The 13,004-nt window shown below is 34.7% G+C and overlaps 1 protein-coding gene and 1 long non-coding RNA gene across 2 annotated transcripts in view; one reads left to right on the top strand and one right to left on the bottom strand.

The window, feature by feature from the left end:
- Positions 1-2,885, top strand: part of LOC148131157 (uncharacterized) — a 38,329-nt gene extending 35,444 nt beyond the window's left edge. Inside the window, exons 2-4 of the long non-coding RNA XR_015748503.1 lie at positions 381-485; positions 1,241-1,301; positions 2,443-2,885. This is a non-coding gene — a long non-coding RNA (uncharacterized LOC148131157). The remainder of the gene's footprint in view (positions 1-380; positions 486-1,240; positions 1,302-2,442) is intronic.
- KCND3 (potassium voltage-gated channel subfamily D member 3) overlaps positions 1-13,004 on the bottom strand; it is a 321,194-nt gene that overhangs the window by 162,262 nt on the left and 145,928 nt on the right. The window lies entirely within an intron of this gene.

Here is a 13,004-nt window from a genome sequence, read left to right as displayed (position 1 = left end):
ACTCTATATAATCCTTCTTGAGTAATAAACTGGGTTTTATGAAATTGTGCTCCTTGGATCATTAAATGGATAAGTATTAAGCAATAAATGATTATTTTATACAAGCCAAGAATAAACTGCTAAATCTATTGCACAGAGGTGTGAAATTAAAGGTCATGTGATGTACAGGTCTGATGGATATATTTGATTTTTTAAATATAAAATGTGAAACCAAAATATATTGTCTGAGTTTGCACATTACGCTTTGGCCATTGTAGCCTGTAAGCCATAATTTATTAGTTAATGTTATCCATGAGTAAGTTCTCTAGGATTTATTCACAAACCATGGTTAAAGTAAGATATGTTTCAACCAGTGTCTGACTCCTTGCTTTAAATTCTAGTGTCATCTCAAGGATCTTGTTTGGTCCTTGAAATTACAACAATGATGCATTAATTGTGCTGTGATTAATTGTGGAGCAGAGATAATATCAAGATCCAGGAACCAGGTAGGTGTGGAACAGTGCTATCCTAAAAATAATGGTCAAACTATTGCTTTACAAATTGATTGTTTTATTCTGCTTTGTACAAAAAAACCTCTGGAGATAAATTATATTTTAAACTCTATCCACATACAAATACAATCATCACATGATTGAGGTGGATAAATAATAGGTAGATAGATAGACAGGCAGACAGATATAGATAGATAGATAGATAGATAGATAGATAGATAGATAGATAGATAGATAGATAACATTGAATTAACTTGTTGACAACTCTTAGAAATCATAATTGATATTCTCCATGATGATTTGTCCCTAATCTGGCCTTTCATGTCTTCCAAGGGTGCATCTATTGGTACTATAAACGAGTCCATTCACTTTGCTGCTAGTCATTCTCTGTAACTTTTCCTACCTTTGGAGCTTTCACATAATGTTTCAGCCTGATCATTTGTATCTCAAATGAGAACTGTGGTTTCATTTGTTCGATGATCAACTTGTTTATTTTCTTGGCTGCTTATGGTATTCTCATGAGTGTTCTCCACCACTATACTTCAAAAGTATCAATACTGTACTCTTCCTAATCTGCTCCTTCAAAGTCCAACTTTCACTTTCATAGGGATACCATTAACTGCACTACTCTGATCTTTGTAGGTGCAGATACATCACAGCATCTGAATATATCTTCAAAGGCCTTCATAGCCATTCTATTGCATGGTAATTTGCTGTGTATTTTTTGATTGTTGGTTCATTTACTCTAGGTGATTGATCATGCTGTAAGTGGCAGAAGTATTTTTCGGTAACTTCATTGTCAATTATAAGGTTGGTTGTTATACCTTCTCTTAGTATACCATTTACAAATTACACATTTTAGAAATGTAGGAATTTCCTAGTAATCTTATAGTTTATTATCATTAAGACAGTAGTTTCTGGTACTTTAAAAAATAGCTATTATCAGTAAGAATATCTGACAGACTCAAAATATTCCTAGTGAACTTTACCCAAAGCAATAAATAAGCTCTATGCATCTCTCATTTCCTGCTTTCTGAAATATTTTGAGACCAATCACCCATGAAGAAATATTTTTCTATAACTGTGCCCTGATTAAGTCACAGTACACAAAGCATCATTTTGTGTGGTGTTTTAAAATATACATTTTGATATAATTTGTATTAGAAACCTTAAAGCACTAAAAACAAAACAATAAGAATGAATGTAAATTACCTAGACACCCATAGTGTAAATAAACCACATGAGTGAAATCTAAAGAGAGATTTGAATGTAGCTCACATGTTAGTCTCTACCTCTCTAACTTTGGTGGACTTCATTTAAAAATGGCAAGTAACCTTCTTCATTAAGTTCATTGCTCTAGAATAGGGGTGTCAAACTGGATTTCTTCGAGGGCCAGATCAGCATTATAGTTTGTGGGCTGGTGGGGGGACACAGCAAGACGGATGCCTCCTGCATACCCTACTGGCCAAAATAGGGTGCAGGGGGTCTGTGTACAGCCCCCCCCCCCCCCGTGGCTCATTTTCACCCTTCATGGCCTCCTGCTGCACTCTGCTGGCCATTTTAAGGCCCTTTTTAGGCCCTTTTTTGAGCCATTTTGGTCCTGTTTTGGGGCCTGTTTTCAGCTGGTAGAGTGCTCCAGGAGGTCATGGAGAGTGAAAATTAGATGTGGCCCCCCACACAGCCAGTTTTAGTCATCAGAGGCATCGCGGGATGGTCTTTTGATATTTCCAGGCCGGCCCCATGGGGCAGATTCACCCCGTGCACCTTGAGTTTGACACCCCTGCTCTAGAAAGCTATTATTCAATAAGCTGTTATTGTTTGACAGCAATTGAAAGCATTTAACATAGTATACATATACTTTATTGAAACTGCTTTCCTTTATGTCAAAAAAATATACTGGTGTCTGTTGCTGAAATTCTTTTGGCATAAAGTGTGTATCTTTAATTTGCAGATAAGTTCTAGTGACTGGCAGATACCTGATGGAAAGAGAGTATGTATCTGAATGCTTTTCAATGCATGGTCTCAGCCCTTTAGAGCAGTTTGTAGTCGTGGTTTATTATTTGATACGTACATGGTTTTTTGAAGGAATTAATTTTATTTCTCTACACTTTCTGCTGAGCAATTCATTGCTTCTTGGCTACTGTACATGCTATTGGACATTGGGATCTTATTTGTGATTTGGTTCAGCTAACAGAATCTACAGTAGGCAAATACAGTTAAAAACAAGATTTTAACTTGTAAATTATAATATTCATGATCCTAAATAAAAGTTTTTCCCAGAAACAACACAGAAATATTGTTTCTCAGAATATTTCTATCTCAGAAATATTGATCAGGAGAGGGTCGATATGTATTCCTTTTAATGCATTCCTTTTATTATGAAAATTTTTCCTTTGAGCTCCTTTTTGCTCCACTGGAGAAAAGAAACATGCATTCATAGCCTGGTTATTGTTATCATCATCTCTGTTATTTGTAACAGATTCCTTAACAAATTCATGGTTTAGACTGAGTCCTCTAAAAGGCTCTCCTCCACCCTCGGTCTCCAATAGAAAGGGTGAACTGCTGCATCTGCCTGATATACTCTGCACACCCTGATGTCCTGTCTTAAGTTCAATGAACATAACACCAACATCCTGAAAATGGGTTTTTGTAAATTGGAAGCTTTTCTCTCTTCCAATTGAAGTTATCAACTAATAAACAGAACTTTGTTGGAGCTAAAATTGTTTTACTTGTTTATGTAGCCAATAAAGTTTGCAGTTTTCCAGTTTAGGTTACTGCTACCTCAGTAAAAATGTAAGATCACTTCTACCACAGCCCACTTCAGCTATAATTATATTCCAAAAATAGTTCAATTTTTTTGGTCCCTGCAAAGTCACAATCTCCTTTTGAGGGAATGTATTTAAAGCAATGTTAAAATGTTCGTTTTTGAAATGTCAAGTATTAAGAGTTCAGTCCTCCGCTAAAGTATTTGGAGATAACTCCCACTAGATAGAACAAGATTTACTTTTTGTGATTAAACTTGCACAGAATTGGCCTATAAAATATCAGAAGGAGGGGCAGGGTACCTAGAGTCGCTTCGTATTGTAAAACCCAATAAAAACATTTCCTCATGGTGTCTTCCCTTGGAATTAAAGCAAACAAACAAACCCCAAGGCTGAGATGTGCCATATAAAAGATTGTACAATGAAAGAGATGTTATTTGTATGTATCTGATTGTCACTAGAATCACAGGCACTGATACTAAAGAGGCATCATCACTTCTTTAGCTATAATTCAAAATTCTTTTCTTTTGAAACACACACGCACACTTTTTTCTTTATGAAACTAGGAATTAGTTAAAAAAAAGTATCGAACAATTTCTCTGCACCAATTCTAAATGTTGGTGAGTTAATTGAATTCTTTTCTAAATGAAGTTTGAAAAGGCATAGTAACAGGGTAATATGTGATGACAAGACTACATTCAGGCATCATTCCTTTATATAAATCTAAACTTTGTCTACAATCCTATGCACAATGCTTTCGGAGTAAGCCCCACCGATGACATAGGAGTTGACTGTTAACAAATATGCTTACAACTGAACCAGAGCTGCTGTTCATTCATTGCTTATTATCCAAATTGGCATTTTAGACAGAGACTTACATCTAATTCTAGAGCATTCTGGAGCTCCTCCAGATACTTACAACAGCCACTATCCAGTGACAGTCAAGCCAGTAATGATAACGAAAGAAAGAGGAGCATCTTACAATCTCTTGGCCTTCTCTTCTGGGCTGTAGGACTGGGGACATATGTAATAGGTTTGCTTTTTAAAGTTCCTAAACCAACATCAAAAGTGCAGTGCAATAATCTACTGATATTTATTCAGTTCTTGTTTCCAGAAATGCAAACAAACATGTATTTTATGGGAATTAAAAATGAGCTCATACAGTATATGATGGAAATAGCTTGCAAATATGCGTATTAGATTATAGATATATTTTTTCAGGTAAAAGTAATCAGGAATGAATACATACCATCTTAAGGATTTCCCCCCCCCAAAATTGTAAACTGATATGGAAAGAGGAAAAGGAATTTTAGGTTGGAAACTATTAGGAATGATAGTCACCTAACAGTTGGGTTGGCAATATATAAACCAGGATAGTTATTTAATACTGTTGTATCTTTAAGAGAATGCTGTAATTGTGATTGGCTGAGGTTTCTCCGATGGCCATAAGATAAAGCCAGAAACCTGGTTTGCTCTTCTTGCATTTTCCCTATTACCTTTTGCCTAATCATCGTTCTGCTTGGATTGCTGTGAGTCTTGCAAACTGTTAGCAAACTCCGTTTACTGAACTTTGTTTATGATACTGGACTTCGTTTCTGGATTATCCCTGGACTGATTGTATTGAATATTATCTGCTTTAACCATGCATGATTTGGACTGTTTGTTGGACTTTGTTTACCCATTTACAGGAAGTAAAACCTACATTTTACTATTCAGTGTATCTGTATGCTGGTTGCGTGTTATTCCTCACCACTCTCACTACGTTTCCCTGAGTGCACTCATTCTCCTAATGGGGAATACCTCAACAGAAACTGAATAAAATCAGATTTGACAGATCTGCTTATTCCAATGTTAGCAGTTACATAGAATAGGCTCAGAAGTAAAGGGCAAGTAAATAAATGACTGAAACAGCTATGAATATAAGATGTGGTTCTTCAGGGAAGGAGCTTCTGAAGAATTATGTTAAAATTGCTTTCCCAAAAACAGGCAGTTACAGTGGGTTGGAATGTAGAATTGTTTTAAAGCAAGAGCATCTAGAAGCATCAATAAAGCATACTTTCTTTTTAAAGAGGCTTGCTTTTTTTGCTTTTTCTCTTTCCTTTGACATTACCATTCAGTATTTCCATTATAATTTACTCTCCCACATCCCTTTAAATTATGACAATAGCAATAAAAACAGAGTAAAGCAAAAGATGGTTGTGGAGTGAAATATATTTTGCTTCAAAACCTATCTAAGAATTTTCACCTGGGATCAATGTAAAAATGACCTTTTGTAGTTACCCCACCTTTCTTTTTCCTACCTTTTAAAGATTGACCAAGCAAGATCTAAAAGTAATTTTGTAAGTTTTAGGAATGTTAATTATAATTAATGTTAAATATAGCTTAAAGGCCATAGCTTAAGGCTCAGTGTATTGTGTGAATCCAGATGATATTAACATTTTCAATAAACTGTGATAAAGAAAAATGCTTTAATATAGTATATGAAACCACATCTACCCAACACATTAAACTAATATCGCTAGCTAATGTGATTGCAAGACCACTTCCTTATCTTCATCCTGAGCATTTTCTTAAACATAGGTAAATGCACTGTGCACTATTCATTATGACCTGTGCAATTTGTTTGTTTGTTTAAAGGATATATGTGGATCAAATATTGCAATTCTGCGTGATTAATAACAAACATCAAACAAAAGATAGAATAAGCTCAACATCAAACAAAAAGAACAATTCCAGTTCAAAACAAAAAAAATGTTCATACATTATCAAGACTCATACTGATATCCAGCTTCAGATGGGAACACTACTGCAATATAGCTGTAGTGCCTAATTTTTAATAATCATATTATTAAATAATATTTTTAAGACCAAGAGAGTTTGAGTTAAACGTATAATGTCTGTTCCAATGAATGTAGAATGATTATAGATCTGAATAGGGAATGAGGAATATCCATGAGTGAACACATACATCTATGTAAAAAAGGCATGGGGCTTAGACCATGTAGTTATAGTTCCCATTTTGCAGCTGGGTAATTATAAGTTTTATATTGATCCCATGCAAAATCCTTAAGATCAAAATCTTAAGGATGTACTTCAGTCATTAGCTATCTGTTATTTATCTCAATTTTTGTTAGTATTATCAAAATCTAAAAGGGAGAGGCGAGGACAGATATATATAGTATAATGGAAATGTTGTATGGTAATATCAAAGAAAAGAGAGAGATTTTTTTCTTGCTTCAAAAAAGTTCAATTAAATCTTAATCTGTAGTTTTAATATTTTAATTATTTTTCTATTTGCTTTATGTTTTTTACTTGTTTTATAACTTGTGAGCCAGCCAGAGTCACTTAACAAGGGAGATCGGTGCTCTAAAAATTAATTAAACAATTAAACAAACAAATAAATAAATGTGTTTGATTGTGTTTGGAGTTTCACAAAGCCTTCCACATTATATCCTGGGCTATTCCATGCAAAGAATTTCTTAGCAGATAAAGGATTTCCAGAATGCAGGTAAAGGTCAGGATAATAAGGTTCAGTTTAATTCAAAATTTAGTTACTTTGTATAATTAAATATGCAACTTTATTGTTCTTATAGAGAACAATATAGCATTTGTGAAATAACAAATGCTTAAAAAAATATACCTCATGGTCATATGCGTTTACACAGAGTACTTTAATGCCCTTTTGTAAATAGACTGAAGAGATTTTTCTAAACAAATGTCATGGTTATGGACATTACAAGGTTTTTTTCCCCCTCTTTTTCTTTTGGAAGGGGAGAGTATTTCATTGAGATAGTTATTATCTTAGACTCATTACTAGGAAAAATATTTGGCACCAAGCTGGCACTCTGGCTGGCCACATTCCTCAGGCCAGGCAAAGAAGTTTATTACATGAATATATACAAGCAATATAGAGATGCTATTTCTACTTCATTTACATGTTGGAGTCATGTTGTCACCTAGAAATGCTTATTTAGAACATCTCCCCATCTCTCCTCCACTCTTGTGACCCTTTACTAAAAATGGAATTCTGAAATACAAATATATGAACGGATTGGCTATTCTTCAGAGTCAGATATCGAATACCTATAAAGTTTTTTTCTGTTTGAGGAACTTATTAAATACATTCATGCAGAGTTTATTAGTATTAATTAATAATATAAAGGGTACATTAGTCATCTTCTGGCATAGAGAAACAGAACTAAAGAGTTGAAAGAGGTCAGACCACTGAATTGAACATATTTTGTGTGGGAATCCAAATGAAAGACATGCAACTAAAATGGTATAGACCTTCTAAGGAATACTGTATTTCAGAGAATAGTTATTGGAGGAAAGGGAGTTCTATTCATACACAGTATATTGCCAAGTGTCCACATATTGTTTATTTGCCTATTTATTTCTATCAGTTGACAGCTAAACAAAAAAGGGAAGCTATGGTTATTTTTATACATCCACGATGCTCAAACTGCAACCCTCCCCAGTTTAATCAGATATGAGTCCTATTATGACCAAGATGACATATACCCAGGTAGGTCTGCACAGTGTTGCAGCTAAATAAATATACATGGTAGAGTTGTCAGGAATTGGAAATAAATAGAAATTTGTTAGGCCCAATCCAATCCAAAGATGACACAGAAGATCCAATAAAATCCAATTCTTTATTTGCTTGCACGTAACAGACAAATGTGGCCAAACTAAAACTATAACCTTCTAACCTAGTAGATATATCTCGAGAAATTCTCCAATATGGTTACCACAAATTTCTTCCTACCTTCCCTATCTAGTTCAGGACTGTGCAAATCCTAATCTGGGCCACTCTTGGGGAAAGCTCTGTTGCCAAAAACATCCTTCCTCCACCCCACACTACTTTTCAAGATGCACATTCTATTACAGAATTGTCCTAGTTTTAAACGTTGATATCTGACACTTGATGAAGTAGTGTGTTAATAGATAAAGGCATAGTTGCTTAACCCCTCTATAGCTGGTTCACAGCAATGGTTACAACCACACAGGGTCTCTAGTACAAAGCCATACTGAGGTACTTGAACTAACACCACTGAACCTTTATGTTCTGAAGGCAATTGTTTTCATATGTAAACTTTTGCCTAATAGTGTGTTCATAGTCCAATTTACAAAGCAGATGGTTAGAAATGCAGCTGTGCTATGTTAATTAACTACACATATAGCATATGACAATACACCCTGAATCCAAGTATCGTGCAGAACTGTGAGATGCAATTAGTACTTATGCATAAAAAGTAGTGAAACAATCAAAAAGACATATGTCATAATCTCTGTTATAGTAGCTAATAAAATCTTCATGAAGACTTTCAAAGTCCTAGAATCTGTCAATCAAATTATAACTTCTGGCCTTTTTTACTTTGGTTTGATTTGGTTTGCTAAGAAATATGCTCTGAAGGGAGCTGAAAGTGAAAAATAGGGATAATTTTCCTTTTATTCCCTTTTATATTTTTTTAAGATTTATTTTGTTATCTCTTGAACCCCACAGCAATGTTAACTGACTAGAGATGTATGGCTAAACAGCAAGGCCACATTATTTCTTTATTCTTAACCTCTGCTAAAGTATAGTATCTAAGTGTGTCCCAATCAGTAAAATGGTAACCAATAAAGCAATGAAGGAAGTGAGAAATATTCAGTGTGCCAGTGTCCCATTATGCATTTGCATTTGGAAATATCTTGAGAAGGAAGAAAAAGACAGCATTGGAATACTTTTGGGCAGCAGGAAGTAATACCAATTATTTCTGTCTCAGTTACCTTGAAGGATACCTGCATATCCAAGTCTGCAATGAAGATCTTAGGGCAGATAGTGCCAAACTCGTTTCATCACATGATGTATTGCAACTTTTTTCTCCTTTGCTAAACTTGGCATGGGCTTGTCCAGCACATGATGCATCTGGCCCATGGGCCGTGAGTTTGACACCCCTGCCTTAGGGCCACACTTGTTTTGTGGGATAGATAATTTCTATCACCCATTTGATTTATAGTTATTAGCCTTAGCTAAAACACATGAAAATTCAGGCCATCGTTCCAGAATGATTGTTTTTTATTCACTTAAAAGTTAATAAATATTACATCTAGCAGTATGATATATTGGTAGGACATTTTTCAAAGTAGATATGAACATAAAATAAAGATAAAGTGATTGACTCAATTCCAATTCTCAATTCAATAGATTTAGTAAAGAATTCAGCAACAAGAAGTCAGGAATGTTCAACTGAAGTTTAGAATAAAATAAAACAGCAATTTTGTTGACTTATCAGATTTAGCTATTCAGTTTCATGAGGAGTCCAAACAGGAACTTGTTTTTCTACTTTGTCAAACTTGGAACTGGAAAACAATCCAGTCTCATCAAACAGAAGGTTTTTAAAGGGAAGAAAGAAATTCAGCTGACCAGTCAAAGCCTTAAATAATCTAAGCAGGTATCTTCCATGTGACTCCTACATTACAGTATCTGTTGCGCATCAGATTGAGTCATAAGAATAACAGAAAAAGAGTTGGAAGAGTCCTTTGAGGACTTTTTATACAATTCCCTGCTCAAGCAGGAAACCCTATACCATTTCAGACAAATGGTTATCCAACCTCTTGTTAAAAATCTTTATTTAGTACCCACAATTTTTGGAAGCAAATTGTTCCACTGATTAATTGTTCTAACTATCAGGAATTTCTTCCTTATTTCTAGATTTGTTCTCTCCTTGATTACTTTCTATCCATTGCTTCTTGTCTGCCTTCAGGTGCTGTGGAAAATAGGTTACTGCTTCTTCTTCTATTCCCTTAGATATTGGTACACTGCTATCATGTCACCCTTAATCCTTTTCATTAAACTAAACATACCCAATTCCTGCAAATGTTCTTCATATGTTTTAGCCTCCAATCCCTAATAATGTTTGCTTCTGTTCTCTGCACTCTTTATAGAGTCTCAACATCTTGTTATATCACAACAACCAAAACTGGATGCAATATTCCAAGTGTAATTTTATCAAGGCATTATAAAATGGTACTAACACTTCACACCATCTTGATTCCATCTCTCTGTTAATGTAGAAGAAAATAATATAGGTCTTATTATTGCTATGCTTGGGCACATTCTTTGTTCAGAGCAAAAGCTTAGAAAGAAGAATGAGGGCTATATTAAAAAAAATGAAGACGCTTCCAGTTTGAACTGAAACTTCCTTTCTTAAACAATGATCAATTGTCTCATAGCTATGCCACTACCACTTATCGTAAACCTTCAATCTTGTATAAAGGCATCAACTCCTTCAGATAGACATAGACAACTATAAACCATCTGTCTCCATTGACACCCATCTAAATGTTCACAGATGTATGATCCCTGCCCATCATGTTATAGATTCAATATAAGAATCAATAGTTACTCTACATTTATGATGACACTCCCAGAAATACATGAAAGTAAGAACTTTGAATACAAGAAGCCAGATTTTGTAGAATTTTTGAATTTAAATAAAAGTGTCTTAATAAGCAAAAGATTTGGATTTTTGATCAGTTTTAATCATCCTGCTCCTTTGACTGGATCTTCCCACTAAATTAATTGAAACAGTTAAGAACAATTTAGAATTTCAGTGTACACATTTTTAAACAATCTTGATAAAAATTCTGTATAGGTTGTAACAATCTTATTTTTAATTAGCAGTAGGCTTAATCCTATTTCCTTTGAATTCTGTAATAACCTAAAGCAGCCCATAATGAATCACTTCATTCAAAATATAGTAACTAGATTTGTAGAGACACAAATCTGGATTAAGTAAAATTGTCAATTTCAAAAAAACTCCAAACAAATCCAGCTTTAGATGAACACAGACAAATGTAACTAAATCTAAATTAAAATGTTCTGCCAGTCAGATTATTTAGACCCTTCTCATTTTGATTGGACACAGTAAAAACCTATGCCAGCTTAAAAAACAAACAAACAACAACCCTGAAATTAGTGGTGCCATTGGGTTATAACTTTAAGGCAGATGTTCACGGCCAGAAAAATAAGCATTAAGATTTCAGATTGTATCAAAGCCTCATTCTGAAATATTTGCAGGAATGCATATTTAATGCATTTAAAGGAAGGGGTGAGGGCGATGGCAAGCCTATTAAGCATAGATTCAAAAACATTGATTACATGGTTCCTTTCAGCAGAAGTGAAGATGGTACATATGTAAATTTATATATAAATATAAATTATTTTGGATTAAAAATATTATTTTTCCAAGAAGGACGAAAGAAAAGAGAAACAGAAGAAAAGCCACATTTGGTTTAATATGCACAACTTGATAACTCCTGGGACAAAATAAAGGCCAGCAGATGTTCAGTTTTCCTTTGAGTTTTCAGTGTTCCTGAACTTTATACTAAATTGACAGTGAATATTAACAATCCCACTCAATTGCTAGGCTACATTCAGTGGGTTAATAATTCTGCCCAATTCTGTATTTTATTTAAAAGCTCAGCAGACCAACTAAAGTTTCAAAAACACGTTTAAATGAAGTCTTTTCATAGTATAACAGACATTCAGGACAGGCTTGTGAGAGATACAATAGATGTAGAACATGTAGAATGTATCCTAGAGTAGAATATGCTAAATTTTATTTTCTGCAAAAGCTTCAAAAGCTGTTGGGTCCATCCGGTTAAAATATAACAATAGACGGAAAATTCTAATTAGATTTATATTCTTGACATTGTAGCAAAAGAGCCAGGTTAGTGCAGGGTGGCAAAAAATACCCAGGAGTATCATCTTTTTTCAATAAAACGTGTAAGCTTTGATGAGTTACAGCTTACTTCATGAGATGCTTTTTATAAAATGGTTGGAAAAGACGCTTGACTGCTTATATTCCAGGCAACTCTTGCCACTGTGTTTCTATGATTCTAATTTCCTGTCACCACAATAACATATTTGGCCTTGGGAGTCTAGTGAGACTATTTTTGGCCTTAGAAATCAACCTGTAGTGGTTTTAACTGATTCTTTTACTATGCAACAACACACAAAAAAATGCATATTTCTTGTTTCCCCACTGAGACAGCTTCTCAAAGGGTTTGAATTATTGGGGAACATTTTTTCAAGGTTCCAAGTAATAATCCCATATCAAGCAAAACTTGATGGCCGGTGAAGTCTTCAAGGAGTAGCTTTAGTGGAAATATCATATTGGCACAGATCTGGTGAAAACCAACTCTAAAAGTTCCCAGTTTTCACCTAATTAAAAGTGAAAGTTTGTCACTTCCACTAAATCCTCGGTCACATGGTTCAATCAACATACAGTCCAGTTGCCGGATGACCTCAGTCTCCTCCTTCTGAACACCTGTGGGAAAGTATTTGGTTCCCAAAAGAAAGCATTTTGTTTTGGCTACAGAACCTCAGCTATCTCTATTCCCCCTCCCTATCCCTCAGCTCCAGTATGTGTCAGCACCGAAGCACTGAAAAAAAAAAGGCTTCAGTTCAGCCAACTTCAGGGTTGACACATTTATCTCTAGAATTGCAAATATTAAGATTCCTCTTCACTGGTAATTTAAGCATCCGTTCCAAGTAACAAGAGAGGTTTTGAGGAGATATGGAGTGTTTTTCATGACAACCCTTTTAAAAACAAATTTGTTTACCTTTCTTTGGAATAATATCATGCAATTTTCATTTGTTTGTTTGTTTGTTCCTCTAAGTCAGTCTTGACTCCTGGCAACTGCCTGGACAAGACTCTACAGCAGGGGTATCAAACTCACGTCATCACAATGGCATTACATG

Source organism: Notechis scutatus, chromosome 3 (assembly GCF_049901735.1).
Source record: "Notechis scutatus isolate UNSWTSFEM ecotype Mainland chromosome 3, rNotScu1.2, whole genome shotgun sequence".
Classification (NCBI taxonomy): Eukaryota; Metazoa; Chordata; class Lepidosauria; order Squamata; family Elapidae; genus Notechis; species Notechis scutatus.
This window is presented reverse-complemented; position numbering and strand designations above follow the sequence as displayed.